At 38.2% G+C, this 7,835-nt stretch overlaps 1 pseudogene; it reads right to left on the reverse strand.

The window, feature by feature from the left end:
- Nucleotides 1-351: 351 nt before the first annotated feature.
- On the reverse strand, nt 352-1,032 carry LOC121493047 (annotated as a pseudogene).
- Nucleotides 1,033-7,835: the final 6,803 nt, after the last annotated feature.

Consider the following 7,835-nt stretch of genomic DNA (forward strand, 5'->3'; position numbering starts at 1 on the left):
GTTATTAAAAGATATGACCCAAACCCAAGGTAGGAAGTATTGACAATTTATCTTGGTTTCTTGATGTTTTTTTATTAGTAGTATTAATTTACACTGGTATTCACAACTCTTTTTTGATATAATGAATTATTCAGCTTGAACTGTGGTACCATATTTGGGGGACAAAGATAATGGCCCCTTATCTTTTGATGGAAATATTATTGAAATTTACTCTTTGAGGAAGTCTTAGAGAATGAGCAACATGGTATTGACCACTAGAGGGCTCAAAATTTGCAATTCCTATTAATAACTAGTAGTACCGATGGACACTTTTTGTTTTTTAGTTTAAGTGCTTTTTATTTTTAGATAACCTACATGACATGTTTTTTTCCCCTTAAGACAATGTGTCTGCTCCAAGTATATCAAGCCGAAAATTAATGAAGAGCTCAAAATGGCATCAGTCCCATTTGCCTAAGTTCTGATTTGTATAGATGAAAAGTAATAGCCAGTTACGGCAACAGGTGATCAATCCAATGTAATAGCCAAATTGGTTAACATTTTTCCATTTCTAAAACATCCTTAAAGATGTTATCCTCATTGTAGTCCAGCAGAGCAATCACACCATCTAGATTCATGTTTTTAGCAAAAAAGGAACTGGTTGTTTCTGGAATTAGCAAGAATGTGCTTGATTTGTTCTACAGCCCCTGTCATAAAAGGTTTTTCTATTTTTGGTCTCTGTTCTTCAAGTCTGCCTTTGATTAAGTTCATGCAATCATTGATATATTTCTTATAGGCTTTTGTGAAGCTGTTTTTCTTTTCCTGCCAAGGATGGTTCATGACAATAGCAACACCAGTGGTAACTGTGCTCTTGCTACCTTTGATGCCCTTGGGGACTTTGAGGTGGCATTTTCACCAATGAGCTAGCCATTAATGATATTCGCTGTTCTACTGACCATCTTCCGGTCTACCTCCAGGGGCAGGATCTGAGATCTCGCAGATCTTATAGATGTTGGAGAACATCTCATCACGGCTGATGAAATCCTGGTAGATGACTATGAGGGCACCTGAAAAGAGCAAGGGCAGCGCCAGTGTAGCAGGAACCAGAAACTATCCCCAGGTGTGGTGCAGTGGGCACAGAGCTCAGATGGAGGGAGATGAGAGCCAAAAAGCTGAATAGACATTTCACTAAAGGCTTCTGGTAAATTTTGAAAAAAGAAATAGATACACTGATTCTGGATCTCCTAGGCTAAAAAATGTTAAAATTAATCTTAATGTTTGTTGGAATCTTTACTTCTAAACAATTGTTCCATTAGGATGGTTATTATACAATTATTTTTATACATTTCCCAGGGAATCTTAATAAAATTGGAATATAATGCAATTGAAGTATTAGAAGTAACAATAAGGATAGGGAGAGGCTAATAGAATGTCTACTGGGAGGAGAAGCCAATAAAAGACTGGGAGAAATTGCCTGGAGGAAGAAAAGAAAAGATGACAAATGAGTAAAGATAACTAACCATAAAAAGAAAAAAGAAATGAGTATTCTTCCCTTGGACTGGCATGCATTTGGCAATGTGAAGCAGGGGTTGAGAGATGGTTCTAGATAATAATAACAATTATAAAAGCAACATTTATTGAATTTTTACTATGTGCCAGGATTCTACTAAAACATTTATGTATATTAACACATTGAAATATCAAAAACCTCATGATATTTGTTCTATTCCTCTTATTCTACAAATGAGAGAATAGAATTTTTCTCCATAGACTCTTGCCCCACCTCCCCTAAAAATTCAATAAAGGATGCAGCAGATACAGAGCAGCTTTCCTAAAGCAGACTTAGATTTAGGGTTTATTAAATTCAAGATCTAGGAAAAAGCAATGATTTCAGATGAGGATGTATCTTTCATGAGCTTTGGGAGAACTGAGGTCAGTGCATTTAATAGTATCTGATAGTAGGAAGCTAAATGTCATTTAAAAATATCTGATAATTGGAAGTTGGGAAATAGCACATGGTCTAAGATATTGTGTAGGGGACCAGGATGAGAGAAATGTTAGTAGAGTACATTGTTAGATGGCTAGATATTAAGAACCTGATCTTGCCATAGATTCTTAATGACTTTAAGTGGTGAAACAAGGCAAAACACAATAGAAAACAAATGCCTGATTACTAAATACATGTAACAATTTCTGGCAATTAAAATTTTTGGCCCAGCTAATGGTAAGGAAATCCTGCATTTTGGATACTGTCTGAAGTTGTGAAATGTCATGCCAGTGGCACATGGAATATTATCCAGAGGGAACACTATGTAAAAGTGCACTTATGATGGTTTTAAACAAAAACACTCTCAAAGTTGTAGCACATCATAATAAGTAAATATACCTAGAAAAAGATATTTCAGGGATGCCTGAATGACTCAGCAGTTGGTTGAGCATCTGCCTTCAGCTCAGGGTGTGATCCTGGGTCCAGGAATCAAGTCTCGCATCTGGCTCCCTGCAAGGAGCCTGCTTCTCCCTCTGCCTGTGTCTCTGCCTCTCTCTGTGTGTCTCTTATGAATAAATAAATACAATCTTTAAAAATATTTCAGATAAGGAAATGACAGGTGAGGACATTGAACTAGCCATTGTTTCTGGCAAGATGTTGTTCATGGGTGACTCCAATAAGCATAATTATGTAATATTCCCAAGGAGTATTTAGCCACTTAAATGCAGGATAGATTAATGCATCCAACAGATAGGTGGGTTTGATCAGAGTTTAGATTTTGCCAGGAAAGATTGCTTGAGGGAGAAAGTATAAAGGCAGTTAAAGACATTCATTGGGAAGTAATTATAGGGCAGAATCATGAAAAACAAGCTGGATAATATGACATGTTTAGACAAGGAGTTATGATGAATAAAGATGAATTATAGGGTCAATGAATGAGTAGTTGTGATGAGTTGGTGAATTGCATGAGTGGAGTCCTAGAGGGAATAGACTGGAAGAACAGGGGATGACAATCAAAATGAGATGTTTGAAACTGAAATTCAGTTTTGGGTGTTGACAAGGTCTAGGTATGACATGGGGGTCATGGAGAAAGGATGGAGAAAAAGATTATCGGAGCTAATGAAAGAAAAGAATTTAGAAGCCAAAGTGATAGTTGGATCATAGAGCTGTATTTTAAAGTGGATAACCAAAATGGCAGGGAAAGTATTAATGAGTGAAGAACAATGATTCAGAGGTCTGTATGTGGCCTGACAAAGAGGGATACAGGGTGACACAGTATGAGAATGGATGTTTCAAAAGACATGAAGTTTCAAACGCAGAAAGGAGTGATCATTTGGAAGTGGGAACAGGGAGCAGAAAAGACCTTACCTCAAGCTCCAGTCATGTGTACTACTTAAGCATGAGAGGAAAAAATAAAAATAAGTCCTTCACTTGAATGGTCCAGGAAAGCAGTGTTTTCGGGAGCCAAGTTAAATTTCAGCAAAAATGTAAAGGACATGTTCAGCGAAGACGTTAAGGAAGGAGAAGAGTTTTCTGATCAGGAAACAAGTTTGGGTGGAAGGACTTGGATAGCCAAGAGTGTGGGAGATATGGTCAGATTCATGGAGGCTGGGAACTGGGTGATGATGAATATCTGTGTGAAACTGGGTGATCTGGGAATCCTGGACTTCTTGTGGTAATACAGGAGAGCTGGTATTGAGGCATGATGGGATTTGCTTCAGAAGCCACAGGATAGTAATTAAAGGTCATGTGGTGGCTGGGCTTGCCTGCAACTGAAGGTGGGGTGGTAGTGAGGAAGCAGTCTCATCCCTGAGGTTTCAGAGCAAAGGATATCTAGAAGTCTTGGATCCAGTGTTCCCAGAGAAAGAGCAGCAATTCAGTGACCTTTGCTTCCCATTAAGGGCTCTCTCTACTAAGTAATTCTATTTATTGGAAAAATTCCTACAGTGTCTCTAAACCCAGAAGTCCCCTGCTCTGTGAACCCTTTCCAAAACTCCACATCTCATAGTTAGTCATTTCCTCTGTAACCAAAAGAGCTTTGCACAAATATCTCTCTGGATTTGTATGGCATTTCATTGTAATTATTCATGTATCTATCTCTCCCAGTACACACTGAACTCCTTGACCCACAATTTGTGGCTTATTTTATATCTGCACCACAAAGCGGATCATATCCACATAACCGGGTAACAAATTTGGGACCAAGTAAATGCTGGATAGTTTTTGAGAAGTGAATTAAAATGGATTGAAAGGCTGCTTCAGCAGTGTTACTATTATGTATGACTAGCCATTGAGAGTTTCCTAAGCATTGTGCTGTGTTATGTGTACCCAATCTTGACTTGGTAGGTGTCCTAGTCAGCTTGAGCTGCTACAACAAATATACTTCAGACTGGGAGCTTAAACAACAGACATTTATTTCTCAGTTCTGGAGACTGAAAGTTCAATATCAGGGTGCTCTCATGATTAGGCTCCTGGTGAAGGCTCTTTCTCTAGCTGAAAGAAGATGGCCTTCTTTCTATGGTATCCTCACGTGAAGAGAAGACTAAGAAAGGAAGCAAGCTCTCTTGCATTTCCTATAAAGCACTAGCCCCGTTTGTGACAGGTCTATCCTTATGACCTAATTACTCCCCAGAGGACCTACCTCCTACTCCTAACATTTACCACATAGAGGGGTGTGACTTTATTTTTATATTTATTTTTTTAAAGACTTTATTTATTTATTCATGAGGGACACACACAGAGAGAGGCAGAGACATAGGCAGAGGGAGAAGCAGGCTCCTCGCAGGGGTCTTGGATTACATAGTTTGGTGGTTCACAACCAAATAGGCACATAATTTGCACATCTTCTTTTGATGCTTCACAGGCTTATCTTGAGGTTTATGGGCAAATGGAGCAGTAGCTGGTTCATTATATAATGAAAGGTTTATGGAAGAGGCCAGACTGGATCCCCAATCAGGATCACACCCTGAGTCAAAGGCAGACACTCGATCATTAAGGGGTATGATTTTAATGTATACATTTGGGGAAAACACAAACATTCAGTTCATAACAGTAGATTACACTATTGCCATTTTACAGGCAAGAGAGCCAGGAAGGTTATACGGTTGAGAGGATGTCAAATCAGGACTGACTCAGGCCTAGTTTGTCTGATTCTAAAGCCTCTCAATTCGATCAAATTGCTCTCCTGATTCTGCTTCTATTCTCATCCTAAGATATAGGAGTTAAGTATTGCCAATGCAGATTTAATACTGCAGTAATAAAATAGAGAAAATGAAGGTTGTTAATTTTGTTGTGATATTTACTATTTATTAATGTGACTCTTAAAAAAACAAAAATACCTTTCTGGAGTGTAAAGGATACAAAAAAGAAAAATGGCTTCTATAATGAAGATTTGATCAAAACTTACTTAGGACAAAATATGCAAATTACACTCTGAGAATAACCTCAGCTCAGAATATGCAAAGAACTCTAATTCCACCCAGACAGAAAGAAATATAGAAATATCCTAGAATATCATGAAGTTTCACAGAAATTCTAACATAGGTAATAAAATATGAAACTATGTTGCATTTAAATTATTTAAATTATAGTGCTCTTTTAGAATATGAGATGCCAACTAGCCCTGTGCACTTTTAACTTTATAGTACTCTCTTTCCCTAAGCTGAATGCAGTTAAATATCCAAGGCCCAACGTTGGGCTTGCACAAATCCAAATCCCACAGGATCTTTGCTGTGAATTCTATGCCGTAAACTGCAAAAGAGATTCATAAAAACCTCCTTCATTGATAAAAGCTTAGGTATGTAAGTCCAGAGTAAGTGTTTTCTGCCATTTGAGAGAGAGGAAGATTTGAGGCCTTCCTCAGATGTCAGAAGCAACAAAGAATCCTATTTCTTTATTCTGATCTGGAGCATTTATAGGACTATCAAGTTCAATCTGGACAAATGAAAAGACTCCAACTCCTCAGTAACCAAAACATTCAATTGTGGATACTGTACATGTGACAGGAACTTGACTATACGTAGGAGACGAGTAGAAGTAGCAGCAGCAGCAGCATGTATTTTTTAGAACAAAAAATGGTTGCAGAGGTTGGTGTCCATGAATATACCCTTAACAGATAATGATTTACTTATTCAACTTGATCCAAGTGACCAGGTAAACCAGATGATTCCATAAAAGAACTACAGCCAATAGAACTCAAGGTCTTAGATTACATAGTTTGGTGGTTCACATCCAAATAGGCACATAATTTGCAAATCTTTTGATGCATCACAGGTTTATCTTGAGGTTTATGGGCAAATGGAGCAGTAGCTGGTTCATTAGATAATGAAAGGTCTATGGAAGAGGCCAGACTGGCAAAATTGGAATTTAATTCTGTGGGTTATGACCTCTGAAAGAATGGCACTTAAGTTTCATTGGTTTATCTGCCAAAACTGCTGGACTTTGAACAATCCTTTACCCAGGTTTAGCTATTTTAACACTCAACAATTTATGTCTAGAGTAATTAAGAGCAGGCAGATGCTCTGACATAACTGCTGGATACATCTCAGTAGCATTTATTCTGTTGAGTATTTAAAAATTTGAACAGGATACATGAACAACAAGCATTATTAGCCACTCTCAGCCGATTAAACTTATTAACTATGATCTCAGACATTCTATCTTTGCCTGACTCTATTGGCCAGAGCTTTAAGTCTTCTCCTAAAATCAACTATCCTGCTAAGACTTAGATGCTGAAGTTATAGGGTAAATTAGGAAAAGTCAGGATTTGAGATTGGCCATGTAGGGATGATACTGGATATGGTAAATCAGAAAGGCAAGAGATTATGTTCAGAAGGGTCACCTAGAAAACAGAGAGATAATACGTAAAATTCAGAGCAATCAATATCCTTCTAAAATATTCAATTCTAGGGAATTGAACTGGGTTGCTCAGTGGTTGAGCATCTGCCTTTGGCTCAGGGTGTGATCCTGGGGCCCTGGGATCAAGTACCGCATTGGGCTCCCCACAAGGAGCCTGCTTCTCCCTCTGCCTGTGTCTCTGCCTCTCTCTCCGTGTCTCTCATAGACAAATATATAAAATCTTTTTAAAAAAAAATAAATAAAATGTAATATTCAGTTCTATTTGCAATGAAACAGAAAGAATAGTCCTTATTTTCTCACCCAATCTGCTCAGATCATATTTTCCATGATGGTGACATAGTAAAAGAAAGATTCTGGGGTGAGGGACATCTTGGGGGGGCAGAGGAGGAAAGTCTTATGTGGGTACTTAAAATGAGTTAAAATTTATTTTTTAATGATATTAATAGGCATAACACACAGCTCTAAGAAGGAGAGAAGATGTGTATAATAGATAAAAATTGAAGAGGAAATACTAATATGCTGTCAGAAATTTTGATTTGACACTCTAAAGCATGACTGTTTAGGATGAGAATGAATTCAGAGACAGAGAAGAGCCACATGTGAGTGACTACACATGTTCCACTCCATTCCTCAACAAGGTTGCTGGCTACTCCTAGAACATACTTATATCCATTTTTTTCCAGTGGTACTACCCTCCCATATCATCATAATTTTCACTCTCTATAGCATCATCTAAATCAGCATACAAATGCACTACAGTACCTCTCACCTAAAAAACAAAAACAGGAATGTTTTAGTAACATCTTCTGCGGGCACCTGGGTGGCTCAGTGGCTGAGCATCTGCCTTTGGCTCAGGGTGTGATCCCGGGGTCCTGGAATTGAGTCCCACATCGGGCTCCCTGCAAGGGGCTGCTTCTCCCTCTACCTATGTCTCTGCCTCTCTGTCCCTGTGCCTTTCGGGAATAAATAAACAAACTCTTTTAAAAAAATAACATTTTCCATCCATATTATACAT

Source organism: Vulpes lagopus, chromosome 6 (genome assembly GCF_018345385.1).
Source record: "Vulpes lagopus strain Blue_001 chromosome 6, ASM1834538v1, whole genome shotgun sequence".
Classification (NCBI taxonomy): Eukaryota; Metazoa; Chordata; class Mammalia; order Carnivora; family Canidae; genus Vulpes; species Vulpes lagopus.